Below are 13,650 nucleotides of genomic sequence, written 5' to 3'. Positions count from 1 at the left end.
TATGACAATTTACCCGCACTCCTCTCCACATTTGCAGATAAGGCTTTCCCTCGTTCATCCTTTTCTCCCACAAGATCTTGATCTTCCGTGCAACGCACGGGCATCTTGCTAGTACTCCTACAATATGTATATTATTGTGAAAGTTCATATACACCGGCCGAGATTAATGCAAACACGGCAGATTTTCATTACATTTCGAACTTTTATAGGACAGAAAAATAAAAGAAACCCGACCCTAAACCTATTCTACGGCGGCGACCGACGTCCTCCATCTGCGATCTCTATGTACGGGGGCGGGGTTCAAGACCCGTGAAGTGAAGGTGCGGTCTCCGGCGAGGAAGAGTAGAACACGGGATACGGACCGGCCAGTTGGCACACCATGCCCTGCCGCCTCCCATGCCCTACTCATCCTCGGAGGAGTCCCCGACCTCGGCGGTGCCGGACGTTGGACGGCGGCAAGTAGGACGCGTGGCTGACGGTGCTCCCGTCGTCGGCCGCCAGCGTGGCCACCGCTTGTGCGGTCGCGTCCGCGTCCGGCTACGCCGCTATTGCGTCGCGAGAGGCGACTTGAGCGAGGGCGGCGACCTCGAGCTTCATCCCCGAAGACAAGCTCTCCCGCAGAGCGTTCGCACTTGCGGTCATGGCGGATGTGGTGCCAGGTAGGAGGACGATGCGCTATGGTGTGGAGGTTAGCTGGGCGTTGCCGCTTTAAGTAGCGCATTCCGGTGAGGCCAAGCGTCCGGGTGCGTCATTAAGTCGCCGGAGTTGGTTCCTCGGGCACCGAGCCTCTTAACGACGACATACGAACGGACGGCATGAATGCGGGCAGCTGGCGCCGGCTGGGAACGCACCGCGCGACGGCGCGAGGGACGAGGGTTTTGGTGTGCCAGGGTAGTCAGCTGCGGTCGTGGCAACGTTGGAGATGCCCTTTGCTCACATGCGATCCCCGCATGTCATTGAAAAAGCAAGACGACCCGGCATGGTCTCAGGTCCAGAGGATGCAGTTGGCCGCGCTACACCACTCCGCGGACGCGTCGCGGCGCCCCGTGCATCCTCGACGAGCCGGGTGTTGGGGTGTGTTTGGATTGTGGCCAAAGTGCACCTTACCAAAATTTTGGTCATGACCCAAAGATTGGTCTTTGTTTGGATGGTTGCCATTTTTTTGGCATGCCAATGAACTCTAGCCAACTCTAGTTCATTTTTCTTGCCAATGTCGGCCAAATCATGGGCAACCAATACCTCAACCAAAATTTTGGTCATGACCCAAAGATTGGTCTTTGTTTGGATGGTTGCCATTTCTTTGGCATGCCAATGAACTCTAGCCAACTCTAGTTCATTTTTCTTGCCAATGTCGGCCAAATCATGGGCAACCAATACCTCAACCAAAATTTTGGCTACCCAATGCTTTGATGGGGCAACCTTGGGCACAAACCAAACATACCGTTGGTCGTGCCACAGCACTAACGCCACCCTCGGCACACTGAAACCGACCGTGTCTAGCGACGATATGAGCGTGTCGCTCACCGCGGTCGCCGTGTCCAGAGGCGGTGCTGGAGCTGCGCCCCGTTGTTGGCCCCAACGACCCACATGAACGGTTGTCGGTGGCGAGGAGGTCGTGGGCCAGCTCCTCCATTGGACTAGTCTGCGCTACGTCGTCCCGACGGGTGTGCCCCACATGTCGGTTTCCCTGTTTTCCCGGCCATATTCGAGCGTCAGTGCTCCGCGTTGCGCATTAGGCCTTTCACTATGTAGGCCAAGCGAGACAACTTATTGTTTATTTGAGCCGTTCAAGTATAATCATGTGGCGTTTGCTTATTTCTCATTCCTCTCCAACCCTCTTCTCCATCGATCATGTCGCCCTCCAGTCGAGTCCATCCTCCCGCATGCCTCATTTGAACATTCCGCCGAGTATCATTCGCATGTACCCACCCTAGTCCTCTTTCAATAGATCTCCGGACCCCGAGATGAAATCGAGAGGGAACGAGTGGGGGCACGTGATACCTAAGGCGGATTCAAAATTTTGAACCGGTGATCATAGCATCCGCAAATCATATATAAAGGGTATTCAATGTTCGTTTCGTTTTTGAACGTACAATATACTCCCCCTATCCTTTCTAGTTTACATATAAGTTTTATGTGTAGTCAAAGTATCTCTACTTTGATCAAAAAGGTATCAACATTCAACAACGCCCAATCAATATTGTTAGATTCGTACGTACTCCTAGATTTGTACTCGAGATGGTTTCCAATTTGACTATTGACAAGATTAATAGTACATGAGATGTATAATGTGAAAATTATATCATTGGAAACTCCTTTCACATACGAATTTGACCGTATGCTTTGTGTAAGTTGCATGTCATATATTATTACTCTAACATTTGGTCAAAGTTAGCCTCGAAAAACGCATTAGACCCTGTATGCTTTGTGTAAGTTGCATGTCATATATTATTACTCTAACATTTGTGTAAGTTGCATGTCATATATTATTACTCTAACATTTGGTCAAAGTAGTATAGTGGAAGTGGATCCTCTGACGTAGGTATCCCTGCCTTACCCTCCCTTTCGGTCACTTACTGGCGGACCCCATGCTTGCTAGGCCCCGCATGTCAGTTACTCAATGGGTTCGGCCACGTCAGGGGATCCTCATCCGTAGTATACTCCCTCTGTTTTTATTTACTCCGCATAAAACGGAGGGAGTGGTGGTATAATAAATGACGCGGGCGGGGGAGGGGGAGGGACGTCGGTTTGCTCTCAACTGCGGTCCCACAAGCGAGCGAAAACGCAAGACGAAGCGCGTTCCATTCGGTGAGCGACGTGGAGGGTCCAGCGTGCCGGGCTGCAACGCGAACGCGACAAGAGCGATGTACAGTCAAAACCGATTGACCGGTCGTCACCGGAACCACTATTCACACCAGAACCTTCGCTGCTCGGCCTACGCCAGCCACTGCCCTAAAACCACACCAAATCTCCAGCCCATTCCCCCACCTTTCGATCCCCTAGCCCGCATCAAGCGTCCCCTAGTTCGCCGGAAAGCCATGGTGCGCCGCAAGATCACTTACTACAAGATGCTGACGCCGGAGCGCCGCGCAGAAATCGCGGCGGCGGTCGGCGCCACAGACCTCCGTTCCCAAGCTCGCTTTGCGGCGGGCCAATCCCCGAGTTCTCTGGAGCCAAGCTACGAGGAGGAGGAAGCCGATCCAATGTTCATGGCGGAGGTCGCGGCGCAGAAGGCCCCCGATGGGTATGAGACGATGGACGTCGACTTCGTGCCGGCGTCCGAGTCCCCCATGGTGCAGGCGGACCAGCGGTTCAACATGGCGATACTAAAGGAGGACCGGGAGGCAGAGGCTCAACTCGACGCGGAGCGCGCGCATGCCGCTGCCATCGAGGCTCTCCTGCAGGCGGAACCGGATGTCGTGGATGTGAACCGGGCGGCGGAGGCTCAACTTGAGGCGGAGCGCGCGGATGCCGCTGCCATCGAGGCCCTCCTGCAGGCGGAACCGGACGTCCTGGACTTGAACCGGGCGGCAGAGGCTCGACTCGACGCAGAGCGCGCGGATGCCGCTCTCATCGACGCCCTCCTGCAGGCGGAACCGGACGTCCTGGACTTGAACCGGGCGGCGGAGGCTCGACTCGACGCGGAGCGCGCGGATGCCGCTGCCATCGAGGCCCTCCTGCAGGCGGAACCGGACGTCCTCGACTTGAACCGGGCTGTGCTCTCGTCCGTGCAGAGCGCCCGCACGCTCCGCTTGAACGAGTAGCTGGAGGCCGAGGACAACCACGGTGCGGAGACACACGTCGGCAGCGACGGCTGGTTCGCGCCGGCAGCCAAAGACGACGAGGCCGTCTCTTTCCGCGAGCAGTGATAGTTTTTCTTTATGTTGTTGTTTTTATGGATCTTTTGCTGTGTAAAAACATATATTTGTTATGCAAGTCGCCTGACTTGGGTCAGTCTACCATTTCAGGCGGTTGGATGAATATCCTACGTCTCCTAACCCTTCTTTCCTTCTTCCTCACCTCTTCTTCTTCCCCAACAGACCACCGCACGGGCCGTACGGATACTCCCCAACATGCGGTTGGATAAACATACTCTATGAACGAAAATTATGTGTCAGCGATAGGATGGCTGAGTTTGGTTTGTTCACATGCGACAGCACGTGTCAGTGAGGGTGCGTTCCCTTGGTTGGGTTTGCGGCGTGCAGGAGCGACTGTGTGAGGGTGCGGTGCGACCGCGGCGTGCAGGAGCGACCGTGTGAGGGTGCGGTGCGACCGCGACAGCCGTGCGCAAGTGTACCTCCTTCTCATTTTGAAAACTTTAGGCAAGCTTGGCAAAAATGTGTGGCGAAGTTTGGCAATGCAAGGCCTAGACCCAAACAGGATAAGTACGTACGTACTAGGAGTACTAGTGTTAAAAAAGAAAGGCGGGGTTTTCCTTCGCGGGATTTAATCGATACAAATCCTCGTTTCACGTGTCAATTAATGCGTATTTTTTCTCCAAAGACCAAAGAGCTAACCATCTCACTCCTCATCGCTTGATTAATGCAGCGCCATGCAAACCAACCTTCTCACTTCCGCATGCATGCAGGGGATATTAATGTCCTTGGTTGCTAACCCCATCAATTTTGCCTCGATTAGTGTTAGTGGCCCTTTGCAAATTGTAATTTTGATATACTGGCCTTGTGTACAAAAAAATGGAGGTAGTAACTATATTTGACTTCCTTCCCCATTGCGGTGACGTCGACGATATCTTTTTTTGGTGGTTTGGCGAAGTGCGTTCGACGGAGAACACCATTGAGGGAGACCACGGTAAGTCGTTCGCAAGTGCCGCCTGCAAGCCGAGACAACCGCCTTATTTGCATCCAGGAAGTCCTTTACTAGTACTACTAGGAGTACTAGTGCGGTGAGATGGTTTCTCGAAGAAGACGATGGAGAAGCGGAGTCAGCGAAGAGTGAAATGATGGTTGCTTCGTCCGTGCTTTTGTGATTTGACGCCTCACTGCTTTGTGATTTGTGATAGAAGGGACAGGGGAGTAGACTCTGTGCTCTATACTGTACTACATGCGTCCAAGCATGGGAGAAAGAGGAGAGACGTTGCATTTTTCTATTCCTTCAATCAATCAATCAGGGAGCTTCGGTTCCATCTTTTTGGCTTTGGCAACACCGTCCACAATGGTTCCCACGATGCCAAAAGCTATTTTCACATTTGGCTACACATTGTGGATGCCCTTAACCGTACCACTTGGTTTTGCTCCTGTGTGCTATCTATACAAATCTCAATTATATTGATCTAAAAAATTATAGAATCAAGATTAGTAAAAAGGAGGTGATTTTGCCGCGCGGATGGCGGGGGAGGTTTCTTATTTGAGCAATGCTACATCCACGTAATGGTTTACGTAAAGTTACGAACTGATGTGATGTGGGACTATTTGATTGGATTAAAGGAGAGGATTAGGCCCACCCCACCTGAAAATCAGGGGGGCATATATAGATTAGATGGAAAGTATACGTAGCAGCTACGTAGCCCTTTGTAAGTCTAGGATTAGGCTTCTTATTTTCGGAGGACGTTGTCCTGGCGGTTTGCTAACATGCGGTCCCACGTGTCAGTGCTTTACCAAGCCGATCCGCGTCCCACATGAGGCAGAACAACGGCAGAAGCAACACGTGGTTAAGTTGAAGAAGATGAGGGAGAAGCGGATTCAGCAACGAGTGAAATGATGGTTGCTTCGTCCCTCCAACTTAACTGCGGGAAAGGTGCAGCTTTGTGATTTGACGCCTCATTGCTCATTACTACGCCGGCGCCATGACTGGGGTGCTTCACCCCGGCTGCTCTGCACTGTATTCCGGTATGGCACGTGGACCCGGTAGCTTGATGTCCCACATGTCGGCGAAAGGGACTAGAAGATTTATGAAAGCGAGCGCTCCACTCTTACGACGGAGGAGTAGACGACACGACGGCCCAGTGAACTGTCACTTGTAGTACTGTATAGTACTATAGTTTTGCTGTTTCGCACGATCCATCGATACAAACCCGATTAAACAGGAAAGGGCGGGATTTTTCCCGCGCGGTAGATGATACTGGCCATACATTTCAAAGGCAATTTTAATGTATGCAAACTGAATAATTATAAGTAACAATATGATATCTAGTAAAACTAAAAACACATATGATTTATTGTGTTAGAGTGTAGTAGTAGTGCTGTATTGCATAGTTGTTAGATGTAACATGCGAGAACGTGTAGAGATGTAGTTTTGGAGGGCCTACAGAGAGAAAAGCGTAATACGGTCACCGAACTTCAGAATAAGCTGATTACGGTCACTATATACGTTTTGCGGTGATTATACGGTCACTTGCTCACAGTTCAGCATCGGATTGCACTCTGTTGACCGGCCAAATAGTCTGCGTGGCGCCATGTTGACTAGTTAAATTGACCACGTTCCTTGTGGGTCCCACCTGTCAGTTCGCATAGGCAAAAGGTCAGATAAACACAAATTTACGCAGGCGCGACAAGGCTCCAACCCGTGCGCGGGAATCACCTGGTTGTGTATGTGTCTGTCAGGGCCTGATGTGTGCGCATGCACGTGTAGGTTGAGCACTTGAGCGTGAGAGTGTGTGTTGGTCGTGTGGTGTACTGGTGTGTGCATGCATGCGTGCGTGTGTGCGTGTGAGTGTTGCGTGCGTGCGTGTGAGTGTTGCGTGCGTGCGTGGCTGCGTGTGTACGTGTGAGTGTTGCGTGCGTGCGTGGGTGCATGTGTTTGTGTGAGTGTTGCGTGGATGCAGTTCGTGTGCATGCGTGCGTGTGTGTATAATCACCACACCAGCTCCTGTGTGTTAAAACAGACGGCTCAGCATACCAATACAAGGCCACCTTGTCCGCTGTGCCCGCGGTCATGACTTCGAACCACCGTCCAAATATTTTTTTGTCGTTTGTTTTCATTCTTACTAGCAAGATGCCCGTGCGTTGCACGTAACATCAAGATGCATTTGTATGACTTGTTTATCTTGTGAGAGAAAAGGATGAACGAGGGAAGGCCTTATTTGCAAATGTGGAGAGGTGTGTGGGTACCTTTTTGCAAAATTGCCATAGTTTCTTTCCTATCCGTCAGATATAAATCGGACGGCCTATATTGCAGGATGGCAGGCACACCATCATCACCAACTCTGTTTTTTATAAGAGTGTATTTTATGTATTTTATAAGAGTGTAGATGTAGAGTAGATACAAGTCGACAGGTGGGCACGATGGTAGTGAGATAATGTGATGCAACACTAGAGGTGCCACGTGGAGCGTTTAACTGGTCAACTAGTCATGTCATGAGCAAATACAGAGTTGTACGGTGAGCCCGTGACTGTATAATAACCACTAAACGTAAATGGTGACCGTAATGAGTGGATTCTGAAGTCCAATGTACGTATCGTGCTTTCGCTTCAAATACAATGATCGTCATTGCATATATCGCGAGAGAAAGATGAAACATGCGTGAATTTTCTGGGGGCTTACTTTTAGAGGACCTGGAGATAGTTTTGTGTGCATACGTGAAAGGGGCGTACAGGGGGGGTATGCGATGGAGAGAGAGATGCTCTTCGTTTCTCTTTATTATGACTAACTTTGTATATAGTATAAAAATATACAAATTCACAGTGCGGAATAAATATCATTGTGGGCACCATGCAATGCAAATTAGCGTTCGTACTCCTCCATATAACTTTGTAATGTTGTATATATGTAGAAACTCTAAAATAATTTTTTGGCCACACTTTATTCAAAAGGAATGTTGTATGCGAAATAAACGTGAAGAGAGGGCTTTTTAGATCAATGGGGTACGTGATGTAACATGTGTGAATGTGTAGTTGATGCATTTGGCGGGGCCTAGAGAGGTATGTGTGTATTACGTATTCGAGAGAGGCATGGATAGAGGGGCCGACGGGGGGGCGTGGGAGAGATAGCACGAGAAATGAGAGTGGTCTAGAGAGAGACGAATATGACGTCACGACAAGAGATTCCATTCCCTTGAGTGTGTATATGCAAGGGGGAGGGAATAGAGGCACCAGGAGAAATTTTCTGTGTGTGTGGTGTTTGTGTTGGTATGTGTGGGTGTGAGAAGATAATGAGACGTGGGGGCAGAGGGTGTGTCACCGCGTGAGGTCCGGTGGGTCGAGGTGAGGCCCTTCGTTCGGTTCCGTCCTGCGCCACATTGGTCGGCCCGTGACGCATTTAGGAAGACCCATGGATGACTAGTCGTACAAGACAAAGATAGCAGAATTGTGAAGGACTCTGTGTCCACTGACAAAGCCGGCTAGGATTTGTAACCCTAGGTTCTCGGACTAAGGTAACCCCTTTATCTCTGATATTACTATTCATCCAACCTAACTTTAAGGGGCATCCTACAGAATGCTCTGCTAGAATCATACTCGTCGATTAGGAAGAGAGGTGTGAGACAATGCGTGAGAGACAGGCGTAAAGATAATGTGCGTACATGAGACACGTAGGCAGGTCCATGTATATAGAAAGGGTCGATGAGGATTGTGCGTGTGTATGTTTGCGAGAGGAAGAGTGCTTGTGATAAAGGTTAGTGAAAACAGTTGTAAATGGTTACGAGAGGGAGGGAGGGTTATATCTAGAGCATGTGTGCGAGAAAGACACCTCGGGAGAGAGTGTGTGAGCATGTGTGAGAGACCACCGATGGAGAGTGAAACTACACGTAAAAGACTGCTCTACACATTGATTAAAGATATAAATTGTATCCAAATATTAGGATGGGATCATGATATTTGCAATTCGCGTAAGGAGCGGTCATTGATCCATCAGACATCTAGATTCTATCGAATTTGAGCATGTCTATGTTATTATTCGACACAATTGATCCACATAGTTAGTATTTTGAACTCCAGACAATGCATCGCTTTAGCAATCGAATATAAACGTGAGTATAGTTCATGTTGTGTGTGTAAAGCACATTATACATACGAAAGTTACACAATGGACATTATAAATAGCTACCTATGAACTAGCATACATTTGAATTCAACTTAAGGTGGTTTAAAAAATCGAATTCAACATGAAGTCCATTCAATTATTTGAATTTGATATCATGGCATTTGTAAACCATACCTAAATTATGGGGGCACCAATCTTTGCTCTGATTTTGTACATAATAGCATATGTAGTCGTGTACAAAATAGATTCAAATTTAGCTCCTCCATTCCAAAATAATCGTAGTTATAGGATTTTCAAGTGTCAAAATTTCAAAAAGAAGCGGATAATTTAATGAGGTTTTCAAACATACAAGGTCAAATATAACGTTGTCTATTTAGGTCAATCCTCATAGTTCAAGAGTACTCTAAACGTGAATGCTTGTGTTTCAAAATTTCGAACGAAGCGCCAAAAGAGCCTCTACTCGCCCGAAACCGCGTGAGACCAATGTTTGGTAGTACAAGGAAATTACTTTTCTAATAACTCCGACCCGTGAAACCTACCGGCCCGACGTCCAAAGGTCTAAACCGGGGTAGGTTTGTAGCTTCATCTAGACGCCACGCAACCGCATCCGAAAAACATTCATACACAATGGCCGCCTAAGCACACATGCGCGCGGCCGAAATCGCTCCCGCCCACTATTTGGGACACCTGGGATTACCATCCTACCCCCGACCCGCAGTAGGTCCGAAATTTAAGAGGGGGGCAAAGTTTGTACTTTCCCCAAATTTCAAACAAGCGCGTCCCATCTTCTGTTCAAAAAGCCAAAAACAAGCGCGTCCCAGACCGAAACATGGTTCCCCCCACCCGTCCGATTCCCCATTCGTACTCCGTGGGCGCCAAAACTACCTCTCCACCAGCCGCGAAACCCCGGCGTCCTCCGTCCGCCACCCCATCCCACCCATCAACCGCCGCCCTCCTCCATCACGCCGGAGCCGATACCCCGACGTCGTCGTCCACCGCAACCTCAACCGCAACGCCCTCCACGGCTAGTAGTTGAAGCCGAGGCCGAGCCGTCCGTACCCGAGCCAGTTCAACCACGCCGTCCTGCGCCTCACCGCTGCCGCTCCAACTTCGCCACCCTCCACCGCACCGGAGCTTTCCTGCTACGCTGTCCTTCGCCGCCTCGGATCTGCTTCCCCTCCGCCGACATACGGCCACGGCAACACAGTCAACAATTTGGCCATGGGTTCGTCCAAGCCTGCACCCTCCAGAACATCGGTTTCCCCGGTAAAAAGAAGAAGATCGGCGCGACATGTGGAGGTGACCACACCGGCAACCGAAAAAGGTACTCCTCTTCCCTTATTCGTGCAAATCTTACGTCTCTGCTTGCACGGTATTCATCCCACAGAAGACACTAGTTGACCGCTTCTTCTTGATACTAGATGTTCCTAGTAACTCGCGATGCACAAGGTTTCTCCTCATATACTATTTCACCTTAGCTAGAGGTCCGTCGCCCCCCCTGAATTTCAATTTCTAGCCAGTTGATTCCCAATTAATGGAAGCATTCCCCGGCGTAACAGGTGCTAGTATGCCTATTACGCCGGGGAAGCAGCGCCTTGGTGTTTATCTTAGGGGCGTGTGCGGCCTAGAGCTACTGGCGCCCGATCTGGAGGTCGGCCGGGATTAAAGGGATGGCCTGGGGGCGCTGCCAAGCACGGCGGTGGTGTGAGGTCGATGGGAGGGCGGGGCGGCGGAGGCAGGGGTCTGGGCCGGTGGTCGCTGGCGGTTCGAGAAAGATCGTCAACAGTGACTGGCAGGAGGTAGACGAAGGCCATCTGCCCGTTCCTTATAGATCGGACGGTTCATTAAAAAAATCGACTGACCTATTTATTTTCAGTCGACTGTTATCTTAGATATGACCACATGTGGTGGTGTGCTGGAGGAGTACCTGCATTTCCTATGCTCATATATTACAAAATCATACGGAGTAGAATCTAATTTTGTTTGCCATGCAATGTTGTAGAGCTATCATATGTCTCCTGTCATTTATTTTTCAGCCACCTGCTATCTGCTACTTTTACAGTGCACTAGTTCTGCACACACTTCACCCTTACTCTCACTATTGTGTTTTTATGCAAGGGTATTTCAGACTCTGCTGCCATGAGAGAAGCCAAAAAGAAAAGAGAGAAGTCGCTCCAGCTTCGTATGCGGGTAGGCAAGACACGTTACAGCGCTATAAAGGGTGCAGTGTCAGCAGATGGAGACGCTAAACGTAGCTCTGGAGTTGATGACCTCTCTCACAATGAACCACCATCCCAGGTGCTTGCTTTAACTTCGCGGTGTCATATGTGGTTGCATGTTCCATATGGTGTCTAGCTTGTATTCGAAAGGCCAAAGTCGGTAAGATAAGGAAAGATATTTTTTACATGAACCACCATCCCATGAGCACCAGCAGATAAATAGCTAGTCAGGGCACTGGCCGAGCCAGTGACAAGCCCAGCAAAGATAGGCATTACCTGGAAGCCAACTAAAAAGCTGCGATGGTGGCGAAGCAGCCCGCCTCCCACCAGGCTCTCAGGTCCTAGATGATCATGCTCACCACTCCAGCCGGATGTCTAGCTTGTATTGCTTCCAATTTGGTTAAATTGCATCTGCTTAGCTTACACATTATACCTTTGAATATGACATGCCTTTCTGTTTTTGGTACATACTAGTACATCTGTGTATTAACCATGTTCTTACATCAAACTAATGTTCTTGTGTATCCCTCATCAATCACTTATGACGAGGCAGGCAGGCAAGGGGACTGCTCCTCATTTAAAGTATGCACCGTCAGCCTCCCGACATGATTCTCAAGAAACAGAAATGCTAGATGAAGATAGTGAACGTAGCTCTGTAGTTGATTACAGCATTTCCCCTACACTAGCATCGCAGGTGCTTGCTCTAACTTGGCAGCGTGATATGTGGTTGCATGTTGCATATGGTGTCTAGATTGTAATTCTTCCAATCTGGTTAAACTGCATGTGCTAGTCTGCTTAGCTTATACATTATACCTGTTAATGTGGCATGCCTTCCTGTATTTAGTACATAGTACATCTGTCTATTGAGCATGTCCTTACATAAAACTATTGTTTTTGTATCCCGCATCAATCAACATGATGAGACACCTCTAGTATATGCAGTGCGATATTAGTTGCATCTTTCATATGATTTATAGCATGCGTTGCTTCTAATTTGTTGAAATTCCATTTATTATGGGACGCTTTTAACTTGGCAGAGTCATATTGGTTGCATCTTTCATGTGGTGTCTAGCTTGCATTGCTTCTTATTTGCTGGAATGGTTTCTGCTTAGTTTACACAAACAGTTGTGAACATGCCATGCCGTCCTGGTATCATGTGTTTGCCTTACATCAAAGTAGTGATTGTCAGTATCATGCATGAATGAGTTCTGAAGAGAGAATTTTATTACTTTTTCTTGTCGGTTTTACTTGACAATTCAAAATCAATAAAGCGGAAGGAAGTTAGCAAGGCAGCGGATAAAGGTGCTCCTTCCGAACGGAGGGCCTCTACAGTTTCTACTCCTCCACACCCCCAAGATGATTTCCAAGACAACACATGCATAGACACTCAACAAAGCTGTGTTTATGATGAGCATGTCTCCCCTAGTGCAGCATCACCGGTGCTCCCTCTAACTTGGCACTGTTATATGTGGTTGCATGTTATGTGTGATGTCTAGCTTGTATTGCTTCTAATTTTGTTGAATTCCATCTGCTTACTTTACACATTATACTTGAATAAGACACGTGTTCCTGTTTCTAGAACATACAATATCTATCTATCACACCATGTTCTTACATCAAATTACTACTATTGTGTAACCTGCAACAATCACTTATCATAAGACACGTTTGACTTTGGAGTGTGATATAGGTTACATCTCACATTCTTTTCTAGCTTGTACTACTAATTTGTTGAAATGGCACTTATGATGAGACAGTTTTAACTTGGTAGAGTGATATCCGTTGCATCTTTCATATGGTGTCTAGCTTTCATTGCTTCTAATTTGTTGAAATGCCTTCTCCTTAGTTTACACATCATAAGATGTGAATATGCAATGCTGTGAATATGCAATGGCACTAATGACGAGAGACCTCTAACATGGTAGTGTGATGTTGTTTGCATCTTGCATATGATTTATTTCTTGTACTGCTTCACATTTGTTTAAACGCCATTTATGATGAGACACTGTTAACTTGGCAGAGCGATTTTTGTAGCATCTTTCATATGGTGTCTACCTTCCATTGCATTGCTTCTAATTTGGTGAAATGTCTTCTTCTTAGTTTACACATCATAGTTCTGGTTATCTCTTCCGTCCTGTTTTTTATACATATTACATCCTCCTATCATGTGGTTGTCTAACATCAAATCAGTTCGTCTGCATCACGCATCAATTTGTTCTGAAGAACTAAATTGTTATTCGTTTTTCATGTCGGCTTGACTTAACATGGCACAGAGAAAGAGGAAGAAACACAGAATGGCAGGGAATGAGAAGCGGATGAATCCTGCAGATTCTGCTGGTACTGATGGTGCAATAGAAGGTCAAAGTCCAGCGGAAAATTCTACAAACACGGCATCCCATGCTACACGAGTTGCAAAAAAAGCCAAACAGAAACAAATAACTGCCACCAAACAAGCAGAGACAGCCCTAGTTCTTGCAACACCTACCACAGTACT

This window comes from Triticum aestivum, chromosome 5D (assembly GCF_018294505.1).
Source record: "Triticum aestivum cultivar Chinese Spring chromosome 5D, IWGSC CS RefSeq v2.1, whole genome shotgun sequence".
Classification (NCBI taxonomy): Eukaryota; Viridiplantae; Streptophyta; class Magnoliopsida; order Poales; family Poaceae; genus Triticum; species Triticum aestivum.
The sequence above is the reverse complement of the archived record's forward strand: the minus strand, read 5'-3'. Positions refer to the sequence as shown.